Source organism: Strix aluco, chromosome 5, assembly GCF_031877795.1.
Source record: "Strix aluco isolate bStrAlu1 chromosome 5, bStrAlu1.hap1, whole genome shotgun sequence".
Taxonomy (NCBI): domain Eukaryota; kingdom Metazoa; phylum Chordata; class Aves; order Strigiformes; family Strigidae; genus Strix; species Strix aluco.
This window is the reverse complement of record NC_133935.1, coordinates 52864074-52882585: the sequence shown is the minus strand read 5'-3', so window position 1 is coordinate 52882585 and position 18512 is coordinate 52864074. Positions and strand designations below refer to the sequence as shown.

The window sequence follows — 18512 nt, the reverse complement described above, 5'->3', positions numbered from 1 at the left end:
TGGGACTAGAGAACAAGCTCAAACCCTGAACCCAACCACTCATACTACTTAATTATTAACATACTCTCTGTCATGTTTTTCACCTGTACCATCTAGCACTCTCCTAGAAAATGCTTGGGATTGCACGAGCCAAGAGCCACTCCCGCACCCAGAGCTTTCTCCACCCTGCTATCCCCTACTAACCCTGTCCCTCCCACCTCCAGCACTATTCCAGCAAGTCTTGTACCTTGAATACACCCACAAGCCCTGTCTATGGCACACCAGAAACTACAACAGCTGCCCTCAGTAACATGCTCTGAAAACAACATTCTGGGATGCAAAGTTCTTTCATTATTTCAAACATATTAGCTGAAAAATAAAGAAGAAATCCTTGATACATATATGGATCCAAGGATACCATACCAGGTACAGGCCCAAGGTCAAGAATATTGTGTGGATGTGGCCAGACTAGGTCACTTGACCTGTCTGTTTACAAGTACAAGTGTCATCAGTTGTTGCCAGTGTGGGGATGCAGGTGATGCAGAAAGTCACTGAACTTGACAAGGTTTAGCTATTCATGGGTCACACACTCTCAGTATGGAGGTCTGGAGGAGTCTAGAGAGTCTAGAGGATGGTTAATAAGTATGTTTGACTGAACACATTTTCCCCTTTTCTGTTTTTTAGAATCTAAAGAGACTTTAAGCATTTTGAATTCAGGTGCTAAATCCTTTCTTTAGGCTAAACACATAAACAATCAAGCAGGGTTCACCTTTTTTAAGACACACCTGATGTTACCTACCCTTTGAATGTAGCCCATTTTATAAATATATTATAGAGAATTATTTATTTCCCTTCAACTCCAACAAACTTAAATCCACAGCTTTCATATCTCAAGCAAATGCCCTCACAACAAGGCTATAGCTTAGCTTGAGGCTGACAGTGATACCCAAAGCACCCAACTGGACAGGTTAGTTCTGGATCTACTCCATACAGGACAAATAATGTATGTTGTTTTTATTATTATTATTTTGTTTTAATCCCAAATCAAATTTAATGTGCGTAAGTTATCTAGGGAACAATGATTAAAACCTAGGCATATTGCCTTCCACCAGAATGCTCCAACTTCTAAACAGCGTGCCAGCTGCCCCCACCACAGCAATCACATCTCTTTTCCCAGCCATGGTTTCTGAACGAAGCAGTTGTAGCTTGGCATAGGTTGAACTCTCTGTTGCCAGTTCATGAGACTCTCTGACGTACAGTTACTAGATTGGATCCTTTGGGAAACAGTCTTTAGGTTTCTAAATTGTTCTGGAGTTCAGATGTAGAGAAGGCAATGCTGCTGAAGACAAAGTAATTCTGCAATCATATATGTACTTACAAAGCTTGAGACTGAAAGAGAGGCGCTAACTGAAAACAGACATCTCCAGTGTCAGAAGTAACAGAAGAGTATGTGCCTTCTGAGATTCAGATATCTTGATCTGTTTCAGGTATGGAAAGCAGGGAACTCCAAATTCAATCTAAGAGCATAATGGAAAATAATTTCTAAAAGTCTTAGTAAAAGACATTGTTCCAGCAAAACAGTATAAAAGCTACTATCTGAATTAGAATAGCTGCAGGGAATAGGGAACTCAGTGCTGAAGGAGATCAGAACTATATTCTTGGTTTGCATAGGAATTTGAGGGGAAAAAAAGTGTTGGGAGGGAATCTGCCCAGCCTCTGCAAATGCAGCAAAGGATTATCAACTTTGGAGGGAATAGCTACTTGTTTTTTGGCATAATTTTTATGTGCACTTCAAAAAGAGTTTTGTGCGTGAGTCACCCTAGGACTATTATTAAATCAATAGTTGACTACTGTTGTGAATGGCCTCAGTCAAGGACCAGTATAAACTCTATAAATTAATGAAGATGCTTGTATTAGTACACTTCTTAATGGGCAGGTTAATCTACCTGCATAGTGCAGTGAAATAAAATATTTCATTCTCAGATTTACATCCTGAGTTCTTTGAATAAGTTTTATCCTTTCTTGAGTCAATAAGTAGCTAATAGGTCATTAATTACAGGGAGCAATTTGCAGCTTGAAAAAAAGAAAAAGAAGACATATCTTCAAAAAGGTAAATCAGAGCTTAATTTAAAAAGAAGATTGTTAAAATAAGGTAAATATAAATATGTGAATAAGGAGAGAGTGAACAGAAACCTTGGATATGGTTAATATTGTACCCCATTTGAGTATAGAGAGATCATTACACTTATCAGAGAGGAGAAGTTCTGAAATGCATCCATCTGAAGTGAGGAAGTGTAGGAGGAAAATACTGAGAAACTCTAGGAAGAAAAGTTTATTTTAATATAGATGTCTACATCTTAAAAATTATTGTAAAAACAGTCAGCAATAGCAGGAGATTGAACTTGTTTGCCAGATATATCCTTTGAAATCTTGTTTCTGAGATCTATAAAAAGCAAGCCTCTGATCGTGCTGTATATGCACACTTCCTCTCAACAAAATTTTAGGTTCTCAGTTAGACACTTTCATTACCTCCCCAGAAACCTTGAAATTGCATAATCAAGAGTTCTTTTAGTTCAAACAAATATAATTTACATCATTCATGTTCCTTATTTCAAAAACAAGTTTATATAAAGCTATAGATTAAATTGACCTCTTACTCATTTTGATTTAATCCAGGCTCTAATTCCATCTACAAACTTTTAAACCATCAGATTATGCAAAAACACCTATTCTTAATTTTCTGTATGTATGTGTATGTGGGACAGAGAGAAGGGAGAGTTTTGTATTAAGTAGGTACTAATGTGGCAGGAAATAGGATGTGTTGTAATTTGGACTGAAGTCTCTTTGCTCAGCCTATGAAATAAAGAGAGGTGTGACAAAGAAAACAAAGTCTGTCAAAAATAGTCAGGAAAGTCACTAAACCCCATGAGCAGAGGACTAGAGGGAGTGACTGCCGTGTTGCCAAATTGCCCTTGTTCATATAGTCATGTTCTGAATTTGCAATGCATCCAGCATCTTAACACTTTTTTTCTGAACCTGCATTTATGCATTTCAATTCTTTCAGTCAAACAATTTAATTCTGTAACTCCAACATTTGGTGCATTTGAGAAACTAGAAATGGTTCTCCTTCCTGTAACTGCAGTAATATAGTAACATGATATAAAATGAAACCTACTCTGTATCAAACACCCTTATTGTGCCAAGTGTTCCCAATGGTATCCTTTAATTCTGCCCCATCCTAATCCATTGAAGGACTGAGGCTAAGGCTGTTGTCAGATGAGCAGAGATGATAGAGATGATGATTTGACAATGATGAATTACTCAAAAAATGCATTTTAAGTCACTTCAAAATGATGTGAGTGAAAGCCAAATGTGGTCATTATCAGAATTTTGAAAATTTCATTATACACAAATGTAGAACTATCATTACGACTGCTTAATCTAGTGCTCCTGACATTCATACAAAATTCAGAGTACAAAGCAGAAATGGGAGATCATATTTACCTTTCGCTGAACTGTTTTGTATTAGTGCTTTTAAATTCAGTGGCTCTTGAAAGGTTTTCTCAACCCAATACTATCAAGCTATTGCTCTGTCTGTCTCAGTGATGATGTCTTATACAAAAGCGAGTACTTCCAACATACAGATATCTTATTCATAGGATGCTCCACATCCCACCTGTTATGGTGCTTGTCTGACCTTAGGTCTGTTCTCTTTCTGATTCTGAGGGTAGGAATCTGAAACAGGTTATTTCATTCTTCCAAGGCTACAGATATTTTGAGGGTAATGTAGAAAAGAGAGAAGATAAGACTTCTGTTATTTCTGCTAGAATTGTTCTTCTGTTTACAAAACCATTTGCAGCTTGGCAGTTAGGATTAGAGGAGTTTAAGATTTAATTCCCCTAAAGTGAACTGAAAACTAAACCTAAGGTGCACAATGCAGGTGGATGTTCTAACATTCCAGCAGAAAGAAATATGCGTCTTTCTCCAGCAGCTTTGTCTGGATCTGGTCCATCTTCTCCTTTGTTTTTTCTTATCTGTGTTCCAAGAAAATTGTTTGTACAAGGCCACACAATATTTCGATCTCAAACTAATTGATTTTTTCTTCATCAGTCTGGGACCTAAAGTAAAAAAAAAACAACAAAAAAACCACAAAACACTGGCTTATCAAAATAAAAATTATTTCTATTGCTTAATTCAGAAGCTAAATTGAAAAATCAATTCTTTGCACAGCCTTAAAACATAATCAGTCTCATTGACGTAAGTGAACTGAGGTACACAAGTGAATTGAAAACTATATTCCTCTATTATGGCTGAGATCTGTCACAAGTAATTTTAGAATCGCTTATTGATTTTTCATTATTAAGATTTAAAAAAGCACTCATTTGTTAATCTGGCACTTCTGACTTCATTCACAATAAAAAGATTACTGTAACACCACCAATATGAAAAACTCAAACACCAATAAATTACCCCAAATATTACCACAATATAGAAAGCACTTTCCCCCATCAGAACTTCTGGTGGTTCTTTGAGGGGGGAGGGGAGCTTTTATATTTTTTTTTCACTTTTTTAAGTCACCCTATCTTCACCCCTTTAATTAAGGATATTGACAGAAATGTATGACAAAGAACTAAACAAACACAGTTCTCTAAGATGGAAAATTAATTGTATAGTCATATATGCATAACAAAACAGGCTTGGTTTATAAACAAAAATCAGTGTCATTGTGCTTGCTCAAAACAAATGTCTACAATTTTTCCATCTTTCCTTTAAAAATTCTCACAGAGAAATAAATGGAAATTGAATTAATTATATATACATCTAATTTAGTCCCCTTTGAAAATCACGCCTTATTTTATTTGATAATTCTAAATGATCAGTATCACTATAAGAAGACTGGTAGCTAGGGTTTTTTCCTGAATATCACTTCTTTCACTGTATTGCAGTAACTATGGTTAGCTAAGTATTTGATGAAGGCTGTAAGAAACAGAGAATATAGTTTTCATATGTGGGAGAAAAAACTCACCAAACACCAATATTTCCTATCAAAGCAGAAAATAGATAAGAATCAAATATTTCTATTTGTGCCAAGTCTGAATTTACTTGGCAAAGAGATGTTGTATGCAGGGGAAAAATATCTTTTCCATGAATATCACAGATCATGTCAGCTATGGGCAGGTCTGTGGTAGCTGCACTGCTGGCCAGGGTTCATTAGCAGTAGCTTTGGACTTGTCAATGCATAAAACACTTCTACTCCTGCAGAGCTTTATAAGGGTTCAAGCCATTGTTAAGTTGATTCTTTATATCTTACACAAAATGCAAGTGCAGTAAACTTGTGCCATTTTTTTCACTTCTATTGGATATTACATCCTCACTACAGGATCTATTCAAAGCACATGTCTCAAGTAATAGTCTGTATAGAGTACATAAAAGTAGTAATCTGCAGTTAAAGTACAGTGTACGGACCAACAAAGTTTTAAGTCTTTATGTTTAGGGGCACACATTGATGGGTAGGCAGAATCAGGATGAAATTTCTCTTACTACATCTAAAGTAAAATTGGGAAAGACAACACAGTCTGTCTTCTCCATCCTTGTTATTGTTCAGCGTTGGAGACTATAGGAGAAAGTCTATTACTCTGGAAATTCATACATTCTCATGCATAATTTAATGGATTTTTGGTTTTATTTTCTTCAGCTTAGCTAATAATGTTCTTACCTAGTGCAGAACTATCAGCCAAAATTGGAAGCGTGTGATAGGTCATTGTACTGTAGGACACAGAGTGGATATAATGAACTATTGAGCAGTCAAAAATCAGGTAAAGGCAGTATGACAAATCTGTTTTGAGTCCACTGATCAATTTTACCCTGAAAAATGATGGCAATATGCAGGATGGAAGTAATTTCACTTTGCCTTACATTTTTAAACTGCAGATGTTGACACCTGTACTACCACCCTGGGTAGTCTTTGTAGCCAATAGAGACAAATGGGCAGTTCCAGAACACATTTCCACTGACCCATTTTAGACCTTTTCGGTGAAATTAACTGTGTCCTTCAGATGCCTACTTCTAACCACTGAGAATAAGGGTAGCCTAGATGCTTAGCTCTGATGTAGCTGCTCCGTTGCAAAAGTTCCATTTGGTCATATGAATTTACATATGAATTTACATATAAAGTAAATGAAATTCAAAATGTGCCTGGCAGAGGATCCCCCCCAGCAACTGAACTTTTTCATGTGCAGTGTTTGGGACCTTATTGACCTTTCCTATGACTGTCCTGCACACACAGAACACTACAAGCCCTTTGGAAGGGACTGCTGTATTTCACTGTATCTGTCATTACAACTGATAGCTGTTTGAAAGATAAAGATAGGAACAGTGGCTTGCAACGATAGATGACAGGTCATCTTACCCATTCTCTTGCTTCCAGCCAAGATCAGGTATAGTTTCCATCAGATATATTAAAATATATTTTTACATGAAAGTTGTTAAATGTTTTTATGAATTATTACTGAGCAAAAATAACCGTACTAGGAAATCTAACTCTGTGATGTTCAACCAGCTCAGATTTGTGAATAGGTAGGCTCTTGAGGATAAAAATCCTGACAAAGCTGTATTCAAAGGCTTTGGCTATTCTAACTGCAGTAATTGTAGAATGTTCCTACATTCCATTTTATGGTCATGCTGATTTTATACAAAACCTATATCCATTGTTCCAGTGATTTGTATGGGACAGAAATATCTGTAGATCTCCCCTGGTTAATGTGCAGTCTAATGGGAGCTACAGGGCAATATTCTGCCCTTAATTCACTCACTTCTTTCAAAGATCCAGTTCTCCTTGCAGCCTATTAACCCACTAATGAGTCAAACCATTTCTGAAGTATACAGGCACCACTTCCAGACTTGCTAGAATTTGTTTGTATCTCCCTGGCTTTCTTCAATGTCACAGTGCTATCCACAGCATCAAGCTATTCTATTTTAAGTACTTTGAGAAAGGATGCCCTTATCAGGAAAGATTCTTGGATTTAATAGGAAAAAAAACCCACCCCATAGTATACAGCACAGATAACTTAAAACTTAATTCTACTGACATTAAAAAAAACATGTATGGGGTTGTTTCCTATCTGATACCACAGCTCTGTAACATATTTTCATAATGGAAAATTGAAAAGATTTAGAGGAATGGATCTGACATCATCTGTATCCATGGCTAATCCAAACTACCTGAGTATATCCTACACAGAATAATGGGGAGGGTTACAGACAGCTACGGGTTCTCTTCAGAGACGTTTTTGTACTGCATTTCTTCTCCTTTTTGAACTGTTCCAATTGTCTGGTTTTCAATTGCCAGGCCTTTAAGTCAGGGTCTGCAACTATTTTGTAAAGCATTATTATGCTTTATAAATAGGATAGAAAAAGTAACCTTTTCAGCCAGTGGAGATGTGCACAGTTTATAGATTACATCTGAAAAATATACTTTCAGAGAGAAATAGGGCTTTCATAAATAGTTTTTGTTTGTCCAAAGAACAATTAAAGTACACAAGACACAGTATACCATCATGATCAGTGGGCTAGTTGGGATACTAAAAACAATATAATTGGGCTCACAGATATTAATTCCCAGCCAAAGAAGGATTATCTTTGCATAAGCTGAAATGTGCCTGTGAAGTCATGGCCTTACTTTATATGATGTGTTTGAGGGGAAAGATTGTTTATGAGGTACCAAGTGTATACAATTTTTAGAACTAAATATGTCTCAAAAGCTAATATTTTTTAAATACTTTGGTTATGAGAATTTCTATTTGAAAAGTTGCACAAGAAGCTTCAAGAACTTTGTTTCCAACTAGCTACTGCAATTCTTGTTTCAGTATGTAAGGTTCTTATATAGCTTGTTCTATATTTGAGCAGCTAGTATCTGAGATTTAAGTCATCCTTCTTTTCGCCTCATCTGCTCAGGAACACTGGCTGGCTGCCACTGCCCTACAGCTGTCTAAGCTCTGTCTCTGTAGCTGTCCTGGATCAGTAGCCACCCTGTGTAACCTTAGTCCAACCATAACTTGGATTGTGTTCTTTGCTATTGTTTTTCATTTCTATCTGATGTTTGGATTCAAACCTGCTTTCTGGTATATTAGCTGCTGATCTTCAGACTAACCCAGTGCTCTAAAACAAAACAGGTTGTTGGCATTATGAGAAGTAAAAATCTTTAGGCTAAGGGACAAATGACTTCCCCTGATATACACAATTGCTACAAAGGAAATGAAAAACTATGTTTACAGGAAAGTATTTTATTCATGTGGAACAGGTAAGACACTCAGACACTGAATTCAGAGTAACCTTCCACATCAACAAATGCAGTCTCCCATTGTTATAGGCTGCCAACTCAAATAAACATGTTACTTAAATGTATTGAATAAGCCTGAGAAGTTCAAGAACTGACGTCATTACATTGATACATATTTTCAGGATAAAGGCACACAAAGATTACTCAAAATTGCTTTTACTTGGCCAAATATGTGTTACTATTTTAGAGTACAGAGGTGTGTGATGTGCACAAGTCACAGCAAATGACAAGAGAAGATTTGACAATTTCATGGAATCCTAATTTATCTTTGGGATAAACTCAAGAAAGTTCTTTTTACTATTTTTGGAAGAAAGATAATGATTAAAGTAGAATATGTTTCCAGTTGCTAGGAGTTGTGTCCTTTAGAGAACTGCAAGACACAGAAACTGACAGTACATTTTACAAGGTGCTGTATTTTTCCTGTGTTCAGATGGAGCCTAGAGAACAACCCAGCTCACTCTGAAACATGCAAAGCAGTTCAGCAGCTGACAAGGCACCGATTAGGCTCCACAGACTGCACTGACTGTTGTCTAGAACAGGAGTTTACACATATAGCTTACACTTGAACGCTTCCATATAAATGCCTAAGGCATTTTAATCTCTGCTGAAGTCTCACCCTAGACCACAATAAACTGCTGGATATTTCAATACAAGATATCATACAGAGACATCACTGGCAATGAGACAATGACTGACAATAAAATGGAAACATGAAAAATGAAATTTTTATTACTGATTTTGTGGAATAACCAAAACAGAATAGTGTGATCCCAGGGTACCAGCGGAAACTTCGGCAGGCCTAATTGTTACAGAATAAGAGAGTCACCAAAAAGAAGTAAGAGCACATATGCGAACACCTGCAAACACATAGTTGCCATGCCACATACGTGTTGGGGAAAATAGGGCTTGGATTAGCAGTCTGAGGCCTTCCCTAAAAATAGAGTTGCCTTCTGTTTCCTCGTACTTCCTTGTAGAACCACACACACAAGTATCGTGTGGCTTCTTCTTCAAAAGTCTCCCAGTGTCTATTTGTGTGTTGGGAGAATGACCTCTTGGGCTATGTAGCTTCCAAAACTTGAACATATCGCTACATCTGAAATCTTTTATAATACCTTTACCTTGCAAAACTACATTTTTGACCTAATCAGTAAAGAAAGCAAATACATGATATACTGAGGTTTTTTACAGTTTTGAAGTATGCAAAGCACTAGTAATCCAAACACATTTCTATTTCTTAGGTTTTACCCACTTTGGGAAAATGTGACTATCCCAGAGGGGAGCTGCAAAGTAAACCGTGATTTTAATAAGAAGACATAAACGCAAGAAGTAAAAGCTCTTTATGTATGACTTTGATCATCTAGTCCAGTGCTTTCAACACAATGAATAACAAATGAAAGTACTGAAGATTAATTGCACATTCAATATACTCATGGTATTCAAAGTGTTCATGATATTCTGTAAACCATCTCAGGACTTGGGTTTTCACATCACCTTGAGTGCAGAATGTGATCCCATCAGGGCATGCTCATTGATGTTTAATGTTTCTGCAAACCAATCTACTCTTAAGGGCCTTATTCAGGCTGTTATAGCTCCAGGATGACTCAAATGTAGTTCCTTATGCATCCCAGCTCTCATACAATCAGTGGGTTAAGTGCCTCCATGAGGAAATTCAGAAACCTTAAGGAGAAAGCCTTTTCCTTTCCACTGACAGTACAGCAAATACCTTTAGCAACACTCAACTATGGCGTTTGTCTGAAGAGTTATCTAATGCATGTCCTACATAGAACAGACACCTTCATTCCCTGAGATTCAGAGCACTGAATTAATTTTTGAGCACAACCAAATAATGAAGGAAATCTCTTTTTATGAACAATTACGGAACTTGACTAGAAAGAGATGCTAAGACGTCCCTCTGCTTAGATTTCCTATAGCAGTCCCTGAATCTCAGCGAGTTACATAGCCTGAGACAGAGCTGAACTATTTATTCTCCACTTTTTCTTTGAATCTGGATCACAGCATAGAAAAAGACCAAAATATTCAAAGGATTCATGAGAGAGAGAAAAAAGTAAAAAAGATTTGTTTCCATCCTAATTATAAAGATGCTTCCTTGAGAGTGATGCTTTCTTATTTCTGGCTCCATATATTACCCTAAGTGTTATTTGCACTGTTTAGGACATGTTGTCAACATCTTGATAGCTGATAATTGCTGATATACTGGACTCTTATATAATAAATATTTAGGCACATTCTAGAATTTTATCTAATAAGCAATTTTTTTGCTATTTCTCTTTCACCGTCTTTTAAAAACAAATAAAAGTATGTAAGTCAGAAAGAAAATTCTCCTGCTACCTAAAAAGTTTTGTAATCTAATGAAGTTAGGCATATTTTATAACACAGTGGTAGTAATTTATAGTTGTATAACATCTAAACAGAGAAATTGATACAAAAAATGGATCTAGACTGGTCCAGAGTCTAACACTATGATTGTACTGGCACAATGGAAAGACAAATCAGGCCTTAAAATAGCAAATGGTCATTTTAAACTTTTGATGTACGCAAGCTTTAAAACTTCGACCTTTTCTTGTTTTAGCAGTCATAGAATGAGGTATGAAAGGAAAAACACCCTCAGCAGTCACTACTTAGAGGCAGAGTTTACAGAGGCACACAAGTTATTCATGTCCAGTGGCACAATAAAACAAGTATTAGAACAATACATAAAAAATAAAAACATGTACCTCAGTTACTTTTTAAGAATTACAGACACTGTTCAAAGGACACACTTTATTTATACAACCCGCAACACAGACACATTTAAATTTTGTTAATGGCTTTTGTGAATATTATACGTTGCTTTCCTGGTTAGGACTTCCTTTAACAGTGGTAACTACTACTCAAAATATTTGATGCATGTGTCTTGGTTTATGCTCTTTCAGTGTAATTGCACAGAATGATATATAACTCCTGTGGTACAGACAGATTTCTTTAAAGCATCTTTCAAAGCAAATTGAGCAGTAGAAGTTTTTTGGGGTTTTTTTTTGGTTTTGTTTTTGTTTTTGTTCAGCTTCACAAGAATTCACATTACACTGACATCAGCTACTTCCTGTGGTCCACCTGAGTGGTTTAACAAAATAAAGACAGATGTCAGTGGAGAAATCTGAACACTTCTTTGGTGGAAAGCTGCCACCAACAGACTTCTTTTCTGTGCTCACTCTCACAAAAGTATCTCCTGATGCCTACCACCTATATAGTCCTACAAGATCTCAGAACACAGCCAGAAGAGGTATCAAATGGTATCAGTTTCCTTGCATGCTCATGCAACATTTCACACTTTCTGTAGACAGGAATTTGAGAATTAGAAGAGTGACTTGAAGAGAAAGATGTTTTGCAGAACTGGTTTAATATACAGCTAAGAACAACACATTCTTTTACTCATAGACATGGCCCTTTCCCTCTCTTCTCTATGCTCATGGTAGGGAAAAAAGAATGGTTCCGTTATTTTAAGACAAGTAGAAATGACACAAAAAGGAAATCATGTGCCCCACAGAGGACCACAGTCAGTATAGCAGGAGTACTATGTAATGGTTGTGCTGGCAGTATAGAAACAGCAGCATGCAGGATAAGAGGGTGTAATACTAACACAGCAGCATGCAGCATAGAAGAGCACGTAATAGACACAGTAGCATGCAGGGTAAGAAGGGGGTGTAACTAGTTTTCTATTCTGGCAACTGTAATTTAATAGAGGGTCACGGTGTTCCTGGAATTTTGGTCACCTGTCTTTCAGCACTATGACCCTTCTTCACTCTGCTGCAATAGTGTTTTCAGTTATTTCCAACAACATCTTGAATACAACTTCAGAGCTGAGAGTCATGAGCTGCTCCTGTATTTTCAGCAGTATTAGACACAGCAGTGATCTGGTAGTGGAGTTCATCAGTGACCTACCTGAGTTGTTACCTCCCCTCTAGAAGAGAGGTTTATTATCTCTCCCAGGTTTCCAGATTGCTTTTCTATTATCTATTTATCTTCTACACTTCTACTGACTACCTGCTTCAGCTGATAACAGCCAGCTGCCTCAAATTCTCTGTGATGCCTGATAGAGATCTTCCGCAGTCGAGTCTATTGCTGTAGTTACAATGTGCTGTGTTCTGTGTCCCCAGGAGCTGTAAAAGAAAAGAATTTTATTGAGCCTGGCATAGACATGGTTGATGCATATAGAGAAAACTGACCTCAATAAAAAGACATGCTTTGACTATATTTTATCATTAGAATCCTATAGTCTAATCATATTTATATGAATTTTATCACAAATATTGAAGTATATGTACCTCACTAATAAAACTAGCATTAAAGTTTTATGCTAGCAACATAGCTATCTGTGTGTATGAATGAAGGTGGAGTGAGACATAGCCTGACAATGATTAGTTGTTGATATAAATCTTACAGATGGTGGCCTAGGTGATTTACCAATATAATTTTAATGATAATATCCTGTGTATTTGCTGGAGATAAGGAGCGTGCACACCACACCAGCCTGCATATAGACATGAGAGAAGTTTGAGTTGCATATTTATGGAACAGAAATCAGTCACATAATCAGAATGTAATCTTATGTAGGCCGGAATGACACACAATCATAAACATGCTGCATTTAAATCCAGACTCTGCTACTAGAAGACAACCTGTGATGTAGCAGAGGAATCTAAGATTGGAAGAGGACCTGTAAAATTCTGGGTTCAAATGAAACTTCCTGACAAGGGTCATGTGGGGAAAATTGACTATTCCAGTAGGAGACTTACCCAAATAGTTAGTGGACAGACTCACAGAAAATCAGGTATTCAACACTTACAGCATTTTATTTTTCTCTCATGAAAAATAACAAAACCTTTTTCCGTTAATATCACTGAAAAGACCTTAAGCTGTTATCAACCAAAACAGGAGAGTGCATAACATGCAACATTCCAGAAGTCTATCTCACTATCGAATGGTCATGGAATGAATAACCAGATATGTGACTTATTTTCACACACATGCTAGATAGAGAGATTGTTCAATTTCTTCTTTACAATTGGATCAATGAAAAATACAGAATGCCACCATCCCATACACAGATACGTACTCACGTGCACACACAGCTCTGAACCTTTGCTAGCTTCTTGAAATTCACATGGAAATTATTAATTGCTATTATTCATACAGTTTTAATTCTTACCCTTAGAGGCAAGCTATTAACATTTTTACTTTGAATAATGGGCTTCGTACATTGAAGGCCTCCAAGACAGGAAGGATGTAGAATGACAAGGGTTTTTTTAATCTGCAACAGGGAACCGAATCACTTCAGAGCCTTTGTTCTGTAGCACTCTCAGAGGAGTGCATTCACTTTAAAAACCTGATGTCACTGCAGCCGAGGTCAGCATAAAAAATAAAATCATACATCAACTTTTAGTCTGAGGACTCATGGTAATTTCGGTGACTTTAAGCACTATGTAGACACTAAGCTTTATCTGAACTTGTGCATACTGTAGGTCAGAATCATACACACTGTTACAACTACATAATTTAACTGCATAATTTAATGTTAGAACTGCAGCTAGCTTGTGTTCAGACTCTGCCTCGGATGAGAAGATCCAACATGTGATGAAGCACATAGCAGCAGTAAGACAATAAAGACGCATACACCTTTACTAGAGAGCGTGTTCTGAAAAGAGGTATAGAAAGAAACTGCATGAAGCACATACGTATATACAGAAAATGTGTATGTCTATGTAATGGTTAACATATGTTAATATAACCTACTATTTCTGTATAGATATGTTAATGTATGCAGTGGTAATATAAATACAAATTTATTCTATATAAACACAGAATACATCAATCTGTACTGTATGTAGAACTGTTATACATAGCCTGCAGTATGTACAATGTAGTACAGCAAATACGTGTATGTGATATGCCTTATCACATATATCACTGTGTAAAATTTATTGTCTATAATATATAGTATACATTTATATATAAAAGAAATATATATTTATATCTATATAACTATATATTTATTCTAGTTAAGGCACATCAGTAGAGAAAATAGAACTATGCAATGAGAAACAGTTACCATTTCTATCTTCATGTGTTTATTTTGCAGCTCCCTTTGAAAATCACTTTCCTAATGTTCTATAAAACAGTATGTAAACTGTAATATTTCACTGTAAAAGACAATGTAGCCATGCTCTGCATTTTACAGGAACTGTCTGAGGTCCTATATGGCCTACGATTTTCTTCAGGCCATACGAAGTGTTTGAATATAGAAGAGCGCTTAACACTGCTGTAATACCAAGTATACAACTTTGATTTCAGCACTATTCTCTATGAAAGATCTTACATCAGATTTCATCCTAATTTACACATTTTTAATTCTGCAGTTGTAGGTCTGCCTGGAAGTGACAATGAGTCTGACCATGGGCATCTGTACCCAAGCCTCCTTTGCTTGTACATCCAAGATGTTTGCGTAGTGTTTGCTCTCCTCTCCACTTGACTTAGTGGGCCTCTCTTGAGTGCAAGTTAGTGTTCCAATGCCTGTAGTGCAACCTGCTGCCAGGACAGACACTGTGATTGTGGGGATGCTGGCACAAGCTCCTTTCACACACTTTCACAGGAGGTGACTGACACCACTACCTGAGTTAATGCAACTGTGTCTTTCCACGAGGTGCCCTGGCAGTCACCGTGGCTGTTTGCTCCTAAAAATTTCCCTGGATTCAGGTACATAACTCAAGTATTAGTTAGCTTATGAGATGTCAAAAAAATTACTCCAAACTGTTGTTTCAGGAATGAAAGTGTTTGCTGTCTCTACCAGTGAGGTACTTACTGCTCCGTATGACTACAGTGCAGAATTTGTCCAGAGAATGTAGCAACCTGGCTGCTTTACAAACACATGACAAAGTATTCTCTCATGAATCTGAAGAACTTGCAGTGGAAGCAGGTGACACACAAATTATAACAATAATATCCTAAAGAAAGAAGAAATGAGAAAATGTTACATTACTGAGAATTCTGGGTCTCTATTTTCTGGTTTAATGATTGTAATGACTATTTAAATGCAGAATAATTCCTAACACTTCTCACATAAGCAAACAGATTCCTAAGCAACGGAGTCAAAGAAACCTGATTTCTATGAATTCGTGCTTCAAGACGGCAGTCCTCTGTGGATGGATTCTTTGATACATAATAGGTATCTTCACACATGCTGCAGCTTTTTTGAGGGGTGCCATGCTCCTTTCCAGATTATTTTTCAAAATCTTTTGATCATTGTGGCTGATGCTTACTAAGGGATTCAAATGTTATTAATGGAAAATAAACAGATAACCCTATCAAGTCCTTCCCTCCTTCACCAACAGCTCATCAAACTAGAATATCCCCAACTACAATCCAAGCACTCTCTCCTCCTCTCCATACACAGTTGTGTGTAGCCTCAGTTCCTAACATGTCTGTCAAGATCCTGTTCATAAAGCTCTCACTAAACAAAGTATATGCAATAAAGTGTAAAAAAAAAAAATCACTATAACCACATTTACTTCTGTACATAATGTCAGCAACTGTAATTACTCCTGCCTCCTCACACTACTTTAAATGTTGCACATAACGTGCAACCTTTACCCATGAGAATAGGCATTATGGTAAAGGCTTTAATTATGCAATTATATGATTATGTTCTATCCCTTTCCCTTAGCCTTAAGGACAGAATTTCTAGCGAATTTAATGGCCATTTTCATAAATATGTTCATGATATATAGAAAACAGTTCTTGTATTCTTTTTTAAGGGAGAGGAAAAGGAAGAGGTGCCCAAGATTTTATTCAACAACTCATTGCTGACTGGCCAAATTTCAGTTCTGCTTCAGAAGACAAAGTTCCCACGTTTAGCACAAAAAGATCTCTGTTGTTTTGGTTTTTTTCCTAACAGGCAAACTGATGAGCCTTTTTGTGACCTTTCCGTGCAATAGCGAGTCCAAACAGTCTTATAATGTGAAATACTTGGCATCCTCAGTCCTGAAGAGGAGGAGGACGGGGTGGGGCCGGGGCTGGAGAGGGTGGACACGTCTGGTGCTGCCAGAAGTGAGGTGACGAGCGCGACGGGCGGCCGGTGGGGCTCTCCGTGCCCGTCTGCTCCCCGGGGCGCGCACGCTGCTCCGGCCGCGCCTGCGGGCGAGGGGGGCTCCGCGCTCGGCGGCTCCGGGAACCGCGGCGGTGGCCCCGGGCGGGCAGGTAGGCGGGGAGGGCCGCAGGCGGGGAGGGCTCACGCCTCGCCCCGGCGGGCGCGGGGGCCCGGTGCTGCCCTGTGCTGCCGGCCCGGCCCGGCCCGGCGCTTCCCCCCGCCCGCGCTGTCTCCGTCTTCCCGGGCCGGGCGCCGCGCCCCCGCCGGCCCCGCGGAGCCGGGTTGGGCAGCCCGGGAGGCGTCTCCTCCGCAGCCCCCGCCCCCCCGCGCCGGTGCTGAAGCGGCTCGGCCGCTCCCCGGCAGCACCCCCGGGACAGCGGCGCCCCGTCGGCCCCGCAGCAGCACCCGGGCCTCCCTCCCTGTCGCCCGGCCCGGGCTCTCCCGCCGCTGCTCCGCTGCCGAGGACACCTCATGGGAAATAAATAAATTAATTACCCCACTCACCCCCGCGGCAGGGAGAGGAGCCGGCGGCGGCTGCGGGATTAGATCCAGCCCGAGCTAGAGACCAGGTAACGTAACCTACCCGTCAGGAGGGAGGAGGAGGAGCAGCGAGGCCGCTGAGGTCGCCCCCGCCGGGGAGGGCTCCGGGGGACGGAGAGGGGCTGCCGCAGTCGGGGCGCGGCGGCGTGGCCCCCGGCGGCTGCGTGAGGGCGGCTGCCCCCGCGCTGTGCGCGCCGCACTGTCAGTCACACACACACACACACGCACGCACGCACGCACGAGCCGCCGCCCACACAGGGATGGACGGACGGACAGACGGACGGACGGACGCCGCGCGGGGCGCAGCCGCCGCCGCCCGCGGACGCTGCCCCCCGGTACCAAAGCAGCCGCTGCGGGGAGGCGCCGCACGCCCCGCCGGCCCCGCCGCGATCGGTGTCCCGCTGCCCTGCGGGCGCCTGGCTCTGACAGCAGGGCAGGGCGGCGGGGCCGGGCCGAGGCCGCAGCTGCAGGGGGGGGGGCGGGGGGGCGCGGCGCCGTCCCGCCCCCGTCCCGCTGCGCGCATCCCCGCGGGGCGGCGAGCCGGGGCGCCGAGGCCGCCTCCCGCCCCGTCCCCGGGCGCTGCGGCACGGCACAGCCCGTCCCGAGCGGAGCCGCGGTCCAGGGCCCCCCCGCCCCGGGGGCTGCTCCGCTGGGAAATGTGGGCGGGGAGCGGCAGCGGCGGCAGCAAAGCGAGAACCGTGTTGCCGCGCCTGCCGTCATCAGGAAGGGGCCTGCAAGACGCGCTGATGTCACAGCTCTGTGGTCGAGATGACCTTGGGGAGGGTGGGTCTGGATGGACCCTCTGCTGCACCATGCCAGCTGCAGCATCAGTTGCGCTGCTCGGGGCTGCTCTGAGCCCGACAATGCTGGCATTATCATCTCCAAACATTGCTGGCTTAGTTAGTGGTTGTTAGCGGAGCTCCCGGTGTGACTGGTACCAGAGCTGGGAAAATGCTTCTTCTCCATCGTTCACTTTACTCGACCTCTGCTAGCACACAGCGGACTCAAGGTCCTTGAAAGGAATGATCTGAAGAGTCTCCCTGCTGAGGGGCAATTGTCCCAAAAGAAGAGGAGTTCTCTGCGCCCACAGAGACCTACCTCTGTGTCCTGGGTTCGTGGTTGTTGAAGTGGCCCCTACAAGACACCAGAGCAATTTTAGAAGGGACCAGGAAGTTGCCCTGTTCACATTTCAGAGACCAGAGTGTCCCCTGGTACCACTGGGAGGGCACATTACCTCTCAGGCCTGTAGGGATGCAGGACTGACATGGGTTCTCCACTGCTTTTCCAGTCAGGTGGATAGGAAAACAAACCAAAAAAGGGTAACACTTAGAGACAGCTGTTTTTTCAGATGCCAGCCTGAGATTTCAGTAAAGGAGTCTTTCTGAAATTATTATTGAAAGCTGTTTTGGGAAAAAGAAAGAAACTGAAGGAAGCTGATGCCTCATGGAGGTGTCCATTCTTGTTTCATTGGTCTCTATAATAATCACTCGTGTTTCCATAGTGACATCCATCTGT

General features: G+C 40.5%; 1 protein-coding gene and 1 long non-coding RNA gene across 7 annotated transcripts in view; one reads left to right on the top strand and one right to left on the bottom strand.

The window, feature by feature from the left end:
- Positions 1 to 8245: 8245 nt before the first annotated feature.
- LOC141924608 (uncharacterized) lies at positions 8246 to 17453 on the bottom strand. 2 transcript variants are annotated; one of them, XR_012623590.1, is made up of 3 exons: positions 17041 to 17453; positions 15174 to 15315; positions 8246 to 12474 (listed from the first exon to the last, which is right to left on the bottom strand). It is a non-coding gene; the product is annotated as an uncharacterized LOC141924608 (long non-coding RNA). The 2 variants fall into 2 exon arrangements; XR_012623591.1 differs by having other exon boundaries at positions 16962 to 17087.
- SLC16A7 (solute carrier family 16 member 7) overlaps positions 15967 to 18512 on the top strand; it is an 87637-nt gene continuing 85091 nt past the window's right edge. For 3 of the 5 annotated variants that reach the window (XM_074827362.1, XM_074827368.1, XM_074827367.1), the window contains exon 1: positions 16890 to 17026. The gene's annotated coding sequence lies outside the window, so the exon portion shown is untranslated. Of the gene's footprint in view, positions 16568 to 16889; positions 17027 to 18512 lie in introns of those variants that run through there. The other 2 variants (XM_074827366.1, XM_074827364.1) reach the window with 2 other exon arrangements.